This window comes from Pimephales promelas, chromosome 3 (assembly GCF_988280905.1).
Source record: "Pimephales promelas chromosome 3, fPimPro1.hap1.1, whole genome shotgun sequence".
Classification (NCBI taxonomy): domain Eukaryota; kingdom Metazoa; phylum Chordata; class Actinopteri; order Cypriniformes; family Leuciscidae; genus Pimephales; species Pimephales promelas.
Genome location: NC_142771.1, coordinates 46,744,207 through 46,751,706, shown reverse-complemented (window position 1 = coordinate 46,751,706; position 7,500 = coordinate 46,744,207). Strand labels below are relative to the sequence as shown.

The window sequence follows — 7,500 nt, the reverse complement described above, 5'->3', positions numbered from 1 at the left end:
TATAAAGCTTACAGCACCTGGTATTCCCAGGCGGTCTCCCATCCAAGTACTAACCAGGCCCGACCCTGCTTAGCTTCCGAGATCAGACGAGTTCGGGCGTTCTCAAGGTGGTATGGCCGTAAGCGAAATCTGCTGCCAAAATTGGGCTATTTGAATGGTTAGAACATTAGGGTAGTAAACTATATAAAGCTTACAGCACCTGGTATTCCCAGGCGGTCTCCCATCCAAGTACTAACCAGGCCCGACCCTGCTTAGCTTCCGAGATCAGACGAGTTCGGGCGTTCTCAAGGTGGTATGGCCGTAAGCGAAATCTGCTGCCAAAATTGGGCTATTTGAATGGTTAGAACATTAGGGTAGTAAACTATATAAAGCTTACAGCACCTGGTATTCCCAGGCGGTCTCCCATCCAAGTACTAACCAGGCCCGACCCTGCTTAGCTTCCGAGATCAGACGAGTTCGGGCGTTCTCAAGGTGGTATGGCCGTAAGCGAAATCTGCTGCCAAAATTGGGCTATTTGAATGGTTAGAACATTAGGGTAGTAAACTATATAAAGCTTACAGCACCTGGTATTCCCAGGCGGTCTCCCATCCAAGTACTAACCAGGCCCGACCCTGCTTAGCTTCCGAGATCAGACGAGTTCGGGCGTTCTCAAGGTGGTATGGCCGTAAGCGAAATCTGCTGCCAAAATTGGGCTATTTGAATGGTTAGAACATTAGGGTAGTAAACTATATAAAGCTTACAGCACCTGGTATTCCCAGGCGGTCTCCCATCCAAGTACTAACCAGGCCCGACCCTGCTTAGCTTCCGAGATCAGACGAGTTCGGGCGTTCTCAAGGTGGTATGGCCGTAAGCGAAATCTGCTGCCAAAATTGGGTTATTTGAATGGTTAGAACATTAGGGTAGTAAACTATATAAAGCTTACAGCACCTGGTATTCCCAGGCGGTCTCCCATCCAAGTACTAACCAGGCCCGACCCTGCTTAGCTTCCGAGATCAGACGAGTTCGGGCGTTCTCAAGGTGGTATGGCCGTAAGCGAAATCTGCTGCCAAAATTGGGCTATTTGAATGGTTAGAACATTAGGGTAGTAAACTATATAAAGCTTACAGCACCTGGTATTCCCAGGCGGTCTCCCATCCAAGTACTAACCAGGCCCGACCCTGCTTAGCTTCCGAGATCAGACGAGTTCGGGCGTTCTCAAGGTGGTATGGCCGTAAGCGAAATCTGCTGCCAAAATTGGGCTATTTGAATGGTTAGAACATTAGGGTAGTAAACTATATAAAGCTTACAGCACCTGGTATTCCCAGGCGGTCTCCCATCCAAGTACTAACCAGGCCCGACCCTGCTTAGCTTCCGAGATCAGACGAGTTCGGGCGTTCTCAAGGTGGTATGGCCGTAAGCGAAATCTGCTGCCAAAATTGGGCTATTTGAATGGTTAGAACATTAGGGTAGTAAACTATATAAAGCTTACAGCACCTGGTATTCCCAGGCGGTCTCCCATCCAAGTACTAACCAGGCCCGACCCTGCTTAGCTTCCGAGATCAGACGAGTTCGGGCGTTCTCAAGGTGGTATGGCCGTAAGCGAAATCTGCTGCCAAAATTGGGCTATTTGAATGGTTAGAACATTAGGGTAGTAAACTATATAAAGCTTACAGCACCTGGTATTCCCAGGCGGTCTCCCATCCAAGTACTAACCAGGCCCGACCCTGCTTAGCTTCCGAGATCAGACGAGTTCGGGCGTTCTCAAGGTGGTATGGCCGTAAGCGAAATCTGCTGCCAAAATTGGGCTATTTGAATGGTTAGAACATTAGGGTAGTAAACTATATAAAGCTTACAGCACCTGGTATTCCCAGGCGGTCTCCCATTCAAGTACTAACCAGGCCCGACCCTGCTTAGCTTCCGAGATCAGACGAGTTCGGGCGTTCTCAAGGTGGTATGGCCGTAAGCGAAATCCGCTGCCAAAATTGGGCTATTTGAAGAAGAAAAAAAAGAGACTCTTTCAGGCTTTCTGAAGAAACTCAGAGAATATTTCAGGCATTTCGAGGGGAAAAAAGACAATTTAGGATTTTTGAACCATGCCAAAATTGGGCTATTTGAATGGTTAGAACATTAGGGTAGTAAACTATATAAAGCTTACAGCACCTGGTATTCCCAGGCGGTCTCCCATCCAAGTACTAACCAGGCCCGACCCTGCTTAGCTTCCGAGATCAGACGAGTTCGGGCGTTCTCAAGGTGGTATGGCCGTAAGCGAAATCTGCTGCCAAAATTGGGCTATTTGAATGGTTAGAACATTTGGGTAGTAAACTATATAAAGCTTACAGCACCTGGTATTCCCAGGCGGTCTCCCATCCAAGTACTAACCAGGCCCGACCCTGCTTAGCTTCCGAGATCAGACGAGTTCGGGCGTTCTCAAGGTGGTATGGCCGTAAGCGAAATCTGCTGCCAAAATTGGGCTATTTGAATGGTTAGAACATTAGGGTAGTAAACTATATAAAGCTTACAGCACCTGGTATTCCCAGGCGGTCTCCCATCCAAGTACTAACCAGGCCCGACCCTGCTTAGCTTCCGAGATCAGACGAGTTCGGGCGTTCTCAAGGTGGTATGGCCGTAAGCGAAATCTGCTGCCAAAATTGGGCTATTTGAATGGTTAGAACATTAGGGTAGTAAACTATATAAAGCTTACAGCACCTGGTATTCCCAGGCGGTCTCCCATCCAAGTACTAACCAGGCCCGACCCTGCTTAGCTTCCGAGATCAGACGAGTTCGGGCGTTCTCAAGGTGGTATGGCCGTAAGCGAAATCTGCTGCCAAAATTGGGCTATTTGAATGGTTAGAACATTAGGGTAGTAAACTATATAAAGCTTACAGCACCTGGTATTCCCAGGCGGTCTCCCATCCAAGTACTAACCAGGCCCGACCCTGCTTAGCTTCCGAGATCAGACGAGTTCGGGCGTTCTCAAGGTGGTATGGCCGTAAGCGAAATCTGCTGCCAAAATTGGGCTATTTGAATGGTTAGAACATTAGGGTAGTAAACTATATAAAGCTTACAGCACCTGGTATTCCCAGGCGGTCTCCCATCCAAGTACTAACCAGGCCCGACCCTGCTTAGCTTCCGAGATCAGACGAGTTCGGGCGTTCTCAAGGTGGTATGGCCGTAAGCGAAATCTGCTGCCAAAATTGGGCTATTTGAATGGTTAGAACATTAGGGTAGTAAACTATATAAAGCTTACAGCACCTGGTATTCCCAGGCGGTCTCCCATCCAAGTACTAACCAGGCCCGACCCTGCTTAGCTTCCGAGATCAGACGAGTTCGGGCGTTCTCAAGGTGGTATGGCCGTAAGCGAAATCTGCTGCCAAAATTGGGCTATTTGAATGGTTAGAACATTAGGGTAGTAAACTATATAAAGCTTACAGCACCTGGTATTCCCAGGCGGTCTCCCATCCAAGTACTAACCAGGCCCGACCCTGCTTAGCTTCCGAGATCAGACGAGTTCGGGCGTTCTCAAGGTGGTATGGCCGTAAGCGAAATCTGCTGCCAAAATTGGGCTATTTGAATGGTTAGAACATTAGGGTAGTAAACTATATAAAGCTTACAGCACCTGGTATTCCCAGGCGGTCTCCCATCCAAGTACTAACCAGGCCCGACCCTGCTTAGCTTCCGAGATCAGACGAGTTCGGGCGTTCTCAAGGTGGTATGGCCGTAAGCGAAATCTGCTGCCAAAATTGGGCTATTTGAATGGTTAGAACATTAGGGTAGTAAACTATATAAAGCTTACAGCACCTGGTATTCCCAGGCGGTCTCCCATCCAAGTACTAACCAGGCCCGACCCTGCTTAGCTTCCGAGATCAGACGAGTTCGGGCGTTCTCAAGGTGGTATGGCCGTAAGCGAAATCTGCTGCCAAAATTGGGCTATTTGAATGGTTAGAACATTAGGGTAGTAAACTATATAAAGCTTACAGCACCTGGTATTCCCAGGCGGTCTCCCATCCAAGTACTAACCAGGCCCGACCCTGCTTAGCTTCCGAGATCAGACGAGTTCGGGCGTTCTCAAGGTGGTATGGCCGTAAGCGAAATCTGCTGCCAAAATTGGGCTATTTGAATGGTTAGAACATTAGGGTAGTAAACTATATAAAGCTTACAGCACCTGGTATTCCCAGGCGGTCTCCCATCCAAGTACTAACCAGGCCCGACCCTGCTTAGCTTCCGAGATCAGACGAGTTCGGGCGTTCTCAAGGTGGTATGGCCGTAAGCGAAATCTGCTGCCAAAATTGGGCTATTTGAATGGTTAGAACATTAGGGTAGTAAACTATATAAAGCTTACAGCACCTGGTATTCCCAGGCGGTCTCCCATCCAAGTACTAACCAGGCCCGACCCTGCTTAGCTTCCGAGATCAGACGAGTTCGGGCGTTCTCAAGGTGGTATGGCCGTAAGCGAAATCTGCTGCCAAAATTGGGCTATTTGAATGGTTAGAACATTAGGGTAGTAAACTATATAAAGCTTACAGCACCTGGTATTCCCAGGCGGTCTCCCATCCAAGTACTAACCAGGCCCGACCCTGCTTAGCTTCCGAGATCAGACGAGTTCGGGCGTTCTCAAGGTGGTATGGCCGTAAGCGAAATCTGCTGCCAAAATTGGGCTATTTGAATGGTTAGAACATTAGGGTAGTAAACTATATAAAGCTTACAGCACCTGGTATTCCCAGGCGGTCTCCCATCCAAGTACTAACCAGGCCCGACCCTGCTTAGCTGCCGAGATCAGACGAGTTCGGGCGTTCTCAAGGTGGTATGGCCGTAAGCGAAATCTGCTGCCAAAATTGGGCTATTTGAATGGTTAGAACATTAGGGTAGTAAACTATATAAAGCTTACAGCACCTGGTATTCCCAGGCGGTCTCCCATCCAAGTACTAACCAGGCCCGACCCTGCTTAGCTTCCGAGATCAGACGAGTTCGGGCGTTCTCAAGGTGGTATGGCCGTAAGCGAAATCTGCTGCCAAAATTGGGCTATTTGAATGGTTAGAACATTAGGGTAGTAAACTATATAAAGCTTACAGCACCTGGTATTCCCAGGCGGTCTCCCATCCAAGTACTAACCAGGCCCGACCCTGCTTAGCTTCCGAGATCAGACGAGTTCGGGCGTTCTCAAGGTGGTATGGCCGTAAGCGAAATCTGCTGCCAAAATTGGGCTATTTGAATGGTTAGAACATTAGGGTAGTAAACTATATAAAGCTTACAGCACCTGGTATTCCCAGGCGGTCTCCCATCCAAGTACTAACCAGGCCCGACCCTGCTTAGCTTCCGAGATCAGATGATTTTGGGCGTTCTCAAGGTGGTATGGCCGTAAGCGAAATCTGCTGCCAAAATTGGGCTATTTGAATGGTTAGAACATTAGGGTAGTAAACTATATAAAGCTTACAGCACCTGGTATTCCCAGGCGGTCTCCCATCCAAGTACTAACCAGGCCCGACCCTGCTTAGCTTCCGAGATCAGACGAGTTCGGGCTTTCTCAAGGTGGTATGGCCGTAAGCGAAATCTGCTGCCAAAATTGGGCTATTTGAAGAAGAAAAAAAAGAGACTCTTTCAGGCTTTCTGAAGAAACTCAGAGAATATTTCAGGCATTTCGAGGGGAAAAAAGACAATTTAGGATTTTTGAACCATTTCATTGACTCTTTTTTTTTTTTTTTTTTTTTTTATACAATAAAGCTTACAGCACCTGGTATTCCCAGGCGGTCTCCCATCCAAGTACTAACCTGGCCCGACCCTGCTTAGCTTCCGAGATCAGACGAGTTCGGGCGTTCTCAAGGTGGTATGGCCGTAAGCGAAATCTGCTGCCAAAATTGGGCTATTTGAATGGTTAGAACATTAGGGTAGTAAACTATATAAAGCTTACAGCACCTGGTATTCCCAGGCGGTCTCCCATCCAAGTACTAACCAGGCCCGACCCTGCTTAGCTTCCGAGATCAGACGAGTTCGGGCGTTCTCAAGGTGGTATGGCCGTAAGCGAAATCTGTTGCCAAAATTGGGCTATTTGAATGGTTAGAACATTAGGGTAGTAAACTATATAAAGCTTACAGCACCTGGTATTCCCAGGCGGTCTCCCATCCAAGTACTAACCAGGCCCGACCCTGCTTAGCTTCCGAGATCAGACGAGTTCGGGCGTTCTCAAGGTGGTATGGCCGTAAGCGAAATCTGCTGCCAAAATTGGGCTATTTGAATGGTTAGAACATTAGGGTAGTAAACTATATAAAGCTTACAGCACCTGGTATTCCCAGGCGGTCTCCCATCCAAGTACTAACCAGGCCCGACCCTGCTTAGCTTCCGAGATCAGACGAGTTCGGGCGTTCTCAAGGTGGTATGGCCGTAAGCGAAATCTGCTGCCAAAATTGGGCTATTTGAATGGTTAGAACATTAGGGTAGTAAACTATATAAAGCTTACAGCACCTGGTATTCCCAGGCGGTCTCCCATTCAAGTACTAACCAGGCCCGACCCTGCTTAGCTTCCGAGATCAGACGAGTTCGGGCGTTCTCAAGGTGGTATGGCCGTAAGCGAAATCCGCTGCCAAAATTGGGCTATTTGAAGAAGAAAAAAAAAGAGACTCTTTCAGGCTTTCTGAAGAAACTCAGAGAATATTTCAGGCATTTCGAGGGGAAAAAAGACAATTTAGGATTTTTGAACCATTTCATTGACTCTTTTTTTTTTTTTTTTTTTTTTAAACAATAAAGCTTACAGCACCTGGTATTCCCAGGCGGTCTCCCATCCAAGTACTAACCAGGCCCGACCCTGCTTAGCTTCCGAGATCAGACGAGTTCGGGCGTTCTCAAGGTGGTATGGCCGTAAGCGAAATCTGCTGCCAAAATTGGGCTATTTGAATGGTTAGAACATTAGGGTAGTAAACTATATAAAGCTTACAGCACCTGGTATTCCCAGGCGGTCTCCCATCCAAGTACTAACCAGGCCCGACCCTGCTTAGCTTCCGAGATCAGACGAGTTCGGGCGTTCTCAAGGTGGTATGGCCGTAAGCGAAATCTGCTGCCAAAATTGGGCTATTTGAATGGTTAGAACATTAGGGTAGTAAACTATATAAAGCTTACAGCACCTGGTATTCCCAGGCGGTCTTCCATCCAAGTACTAACCAGGCCCGACCCTGCTTAGCTTCCGAGATCAGACGAGTTCGGGCGTTCTCAAGGTGGTATGGCCGTAAGCGAAATCTGCTGCCAAAATTGGGCTATTTGAATGGTTAGAACATTAGGGTAGTAAACTATATAAAGCTTACAGCACCTGGTATTCCCAGGCGGTCTCCCATCCAAGTACTAACCAGGCCCGACCCTGCTTAGCTTCCGAGATCAGACGAGTTCGGGCGTTCTCAAGGTGGTATGGCCGTAAGCGAAATCTGCTGCCAAAATTGGGCTATTTGAATGGTTAGAACATTAGGGTAGTAAACTATATAAAGCTTACAACACCTGGTATTCCCAGGCGGTCTCCCATCCAAGTACTAACCAGGCCCG

General features: G+C 48.0%; 38 non-coding genes and 1 pseudogene across 38 annotated transcripts; all 39 read right to left on the bottom strand.

Moving 5' to 3' along the window:
* Positions 1-5: 5 nt before the first annotated feature.
* LOC148992052 (5S ribosomal RNA) lies at positions 6-124 on the bottom strand. Its single transcript, XR_016157999.1, has one exon. It is a non-coding gene; the product is annotated as a 5S ribosomal RNA (ribosomal RNA).
* A 63-nt stretch (positions 125-187) lies between these two features.
* LOC148992051 (5S ribosomal RNA) lies at positions 188-306 on the bottom strand. Its single transcript, XR_016157998.1, has one exon. It is a non-coding gene; the product is annotated as a 5S ribosomal RNA (ribosomal RNA).
* A 63-nt stretch (positions 307-369) lies between these two features.
* Positions 370-488, bottom strand: LOC148992050 (5S ribosomal RNA). The gene has a single exon (XR_016157997.1). It is a non-coding gene; the product is annotated as a 5S ribosomal RNA (ribosomal RNA).
* A 63-nt stretch (positions 489-551) lies between these two features.
* Positions 552-670, bottom strand: LOC148992049 (5S ribosomal RNA). Its single transcript, XR_016157996.1, has one exon. It is a non-coding gene; the product is annotated as a 5S ribosomal RNA (ribosomal RNA).
* A 63-nt stretch (positions 671-733) lies between these two features.
* On the bottom strand, positions 734-852 carry LOC148992048 (5S ribosomal RNA). Its single transcript, XR_016157994.1, has one exon. It is a non-coding gene; the product is annotated as a 5S ribosomal RNA (ribosomal RNA).
* A 63-nt stretch (positions 853-915) lies between these two features.
* On the bottom strand, positions 916-1,034 carry LOC148992047 (5S ribosomal RNA). The gene has a single exon (XR_016157993.1). It is a non-coding gene; the product is annotated as a 5S ribosomal RNA (ribosomal RNA).
* A 63-nt stretch (positions 1,035-1,097) lies between these two features.
* On the bottom strand, positions 1,098-1,216 carry LOC148992046 (5S ribosomal RNA). The gene has a single exon (XR_016157992.1). It is a non-coding gene; the product is annotated as a 5S ribosomal RNA (ribosomal RNA).
* A 63-nt stretch (positions 1,217-1,279) lies between these two features.
* LOC148992045 (5S ribosomal RNA) lies at positions 1,280-1,398 on the bottom strand. Its single transcript, XR_016157991.1, has one exon. It is a non-coding gene; the product is annotated as a 5S ribosomal RNA (ribosomal RNA).
* A 63-nt stretch (positions 1,399-1,461) lies between these two features.
* Positions 1,462-1,580, bottom strand: LOC148992044 (5S ribosomal RNA). Its single transcript, XR_016157990.1, has one exon. It is a non-coding gene; the product is annotated as a 5S ribosomal RNA (ribosomal RNA).
* Positions 1,581-1,643: 63 nt separating this feature from the next.
* On the bottom strand, positions 1,644-1,762 carry LOC148992043 (5S ribosomal RNA). Its single transcript, XR_016157988.1, has one exon. It is a non-coding gene; the product is annotated as a 5S ribosomal RNA (ribosomal RNA).
* Positions 1,763-1,825: 63 nt separating this feature from the next.
* Positions 1,826-1,944, bottom strand: LOC148992042 (5S ribosomal RNA). Its single transcript, XR_016160978.1, has one exon. It is a non-coding gene; the product is annotated as a 5S ribosomal RNA (ribosomal RNA).
* Positions 1,945-2,127: 183 nt separating this feature from the next.
* On the bottom strand, positions 2,128-2,246 carry LOC148992041 (5S ribosomal RNA). Its single transcript, XR_016157987.1, has one exon. It is a non-coding gene; the product is annotated as a 5S ribosomal RNA (ribosomal RNA).
* A 63-nt stretch (positions 2,247-2,309) lies between these two features.
* LOC148992040 (5S ribosomal RNA) lies at positions 2,310-2,428 on the bottom strand. Its single transcript, XR_016157986.1, has one exon. It is a non-coding gene; the product is annotated as a 5S ribosomal RNA (ribosomal RNA).
* A 63-nt stretch (positions 2,429-2,491) lies between these two features.
* LOC148992039 (5S ribosomal RNA) lies at positions 2,492-2,610 on the bottom strand. The gene has a single exon (XR_016157985.1). It is a non-coding gene; the product is annotated as a 5S ribosomal RNA (ribosomal RNA).
* Positions 2,611-2,673: 63 nt separating this feature from the next.
* Positions 2,674-2,792, bottom strand: LOC148992038 (5S ribosomal RNA). Its single transcript, XR_016157984.1, has one exon. It is a non-coding gene; the product is annotated as a 5S ribosomal RNA (ribosomal RNA).
* A 63-nt stretch (positions 2,793-2,855) lies between these two features.
* Positions 2,856-2,974, bottom strand: LOC148992037 (5S ribosomal RNA). Its single transcript, XR_016157982.1, has one exon. It is a non-coding gene; the product is annotated as a 5S ribosomal RNA (ribosomal RNA).
* A 63-nt stretch (positions 2,975-3,037) lies between these two features.
* LOC148992036 (5S ribosomal RNA) lies at positions 3,038-3,156 on the bottom strand. The gene has a single exon (XR_016157981.1). It is a non-coding gene; the product is annotated as a 5S ribosomal RNA (ribosomal RNA).
* A 63-nt stretch (positions 3,157-3,219) lies between these two features.
* On the bottom strand, positions 3,220-3,338 carry LOC148992035 (5S ribosomal RNA). The gene has a single exon (XR_016157980.1). It is a non-coding gene; the product is annotated as a 5S ribosomal RNA (ribosomal RNA).
* Positions 3,339-3,401: 63 nt separating this feature from the next.
* On the bottom strand, positions 3,402-3,520 carry LOC148992034 (5S ribosomal RNA). The gene has a single exon (XR_016157979.1). It is a non-coding gene; the product is annotated as a 5S ribosomal RNA (ribosomal RNA).
* Positions 3,521-3,583: 63 nt separating this feature from the next.
* On the bottom strand, positions 3,584-3,702 carry LOC148992033 (5S ribosomal RNA). The gene has a single exon (XR_016157978.1). It is a non-coding gene; the product is annotated as a 5S ribosomal RNA (ribosomal RNA).
* A 63-nt stretch (positions 3,703-3,765) lies between these two features.
* Positions 3,766-3,884, bottom strand: LOC148992032 (5S ribosomal RNA). The gene has a single exon (XR_016157977.1). It is a non-coding gene; the product is annotated as a 5S ribosomal RNA (ribosomal RNA).
* Positions 3,885-3,947: 63 nt separating this feature from the next.
* On the bottom strand, positions 3,948-4,066 carry LOC148992031 (5S ribosomal RNA). The gene has a single exon (XR_016157976.1). It is a non-coding gene; the product is annotated as a 5S ribosomal RNA (ribosomal RNA).
* Positions 4,067-4,129: 63 nt separating this feature from the next.
* On the bottom strand, positions 4,130-4,248 carry LOC148992030 (5S ribosomal RNA). Its single transcript, XR_016157975.1, has one exon. It is a non-coding gene; the product is annotated as a 5S ribosomal RNA (ribosomal RNA).
* A 63-nt stretch (positions 4,249-4,311) lies between these two features.
* LOC148992029 (5S ribosomal RNA) lies at positions 4,312-4,430 on the bottom strand. The gene has a single exon (XR_016157974.1). It is a non-coding gene; the product is annotated as a 5S ribosomal RNA (ribosomal RNA).
* A 63-nt stretch (positions 4,431-4,493) lies between these two features.
* Positions 4,494-4,612, bottom strand: LOC148992028 (5S ribosomal RNA). The gene has a single exon (XR_016157973.1). It is a non-coding gene; the product is annotated as a 5S ribosomal RNA (ribosomal RNA).
* Positions 4,613-4,675: 63 nt separating this feature from the next.
* On the bottom strand, positions 4,676-4,794 carry LOC148992027 (5S ribosomal RNA). The gene has a single exon (XR_016160612.1). It is a non-coding gene; the product is annotated as a 5S ribosomal RNA (ribosomal RNA).
* A 63-nt stretch (positions 4,795-4,857) lies between these two features.
* On the bottom strand, positions 4,858-4,976 carry LOC148992026 (5S ribosomal RNA). The gene has a single exon (XR_016157971.1). It is a non-coding gene; the product is annotated as a 5S ribosomal RNA (ribosomal RNA).
* Positions 4,977-5,039: 63 nt separating this feature from the next.
* LOC148992025 (5S ribosomal RNA) lies at positions 5,040-5,158 on the bottom strand. The gene has a single exon (XR_016157970.1). It is a non-coding gene; the product is annotated as a 5S ribosomal RNA (ribosomal RNA).
* A 63-nt stretch (positions 5,159-5,221) lies between these two features.
* On the bottom strand, positions 5,222-5,340 carry LOC148992024 (5S ribosomal RNA; annotated as a pseudogene).
* A 63-nt stretch (positions 5,341-5,403) lies between these two features.
* LOC148992023 (5S ribosomal RNA) lies at positions 5,404-5,522 on the bottom strand. Its single transcript, XR_016162453.1, has one exon. It is a non-coding gene; the product is annotated as a 5S ribosomal RNA (ribosomal RNA).
* Positions 5,523-5,695: 173 nt separating this feature from the next.
* LOC148992022 (5S ribosomal RNA) lies at positions 5,696-5,814 on the bottom strand. Its single transcript, XR_016156175.1, has one exon. It is a non-coding gene; the product is annotated as a 5S ribosomal RNA (ribosomal RNA).
* Positions 5,815-5,877: 63 nt separating this feature from the next.
* LOC148992021 (5S ribosomal RNA) lies at positions 5,878-5,996 on the bottom strand. Its single transcript, XR_016157969.1, has one exon. It is a non-coding gene; the product is annotated as a 5S ribosomal RNA (ribosomal RNA).
* A 63-nt stretch (positions 5,997-6,059) lies between these two features.
* Positions 6,060-6,178, bottom strand: LOC148992020 (5S ribosomal RNA). The gene has a single exon (XR_016157968.1). It is a non-coding gene; the product is annotated as a 5S ribosomal RNA (ribosomal RNA).
* A 63-nt stretch (positions 6,179-6,241) lies between these two features.
* Positions 6,242-6,360, bottom strand: LOC148992019 (5S ribosomal RNA). Its single transcript, XR_016157967.1, has one exon. It is a non-coding gene; the product is annotated as a 5S ribosomal RNA (ribosomal RNA).
* Positions 6,361-6,423: 63 nt separating this feature from the next.
* On the bottom strand, positions 6,424-6,542 carry LOC148992018 (5S ribosomal RNA). The gene has a single exon (XR_016160977.1). It is a non-coding gene; the product is annotated as a 5S ribosomal RNA (ribosomal RNA).
* Positions 6,543-6,715: 173 nt separating this feature from the next.
* LOC148992017 (5S ribosomal RNA) lies at positions 6,716-6,834 on the bottom strand. The gene has a single exon (XR_016157966.1). It is a non-coding gene; the product is annotated as a 5S ribosomal RNA (ribosomal RNA).
* Positions 6,835-6,897: 63 nt separating this feature from the next.
* LOC148992016 (5S ribosomal RNA) lies at positions 6,898-7,016 on the bottom strand. Its single transcript, XR_016157965.1, has one exon. It is a non-coding gene; the product is annotated as a 5S ribosomal RNA (ribosomal RNA).
* A 63-nt stretch (positions 7,017-7,079) lies between these two features.
* Positions 7,080-7,198, bottom strand: LOC148992015 (5S ribosomal RNA). Its single transcript, XR_016161814.1, has one exon. It is a non-coding gene; the product is annotated as a 5S ribosomal RNA (ribosomal RNA).
* Positions 7,199-7,261: 63 nt separating this feature from the next.
* LOC148992014 (5S ribosomal RNA) lies at positions 7,262-7,380 on the bottom strand. The gene has a single exon (XR_016157964.1). It is a non-coding gene; the product is annotated as a 5S ribosomal RNA (ribosomal RNA).
* Positions 7,381-7,500: the final 120 nt, after the last annotated feature.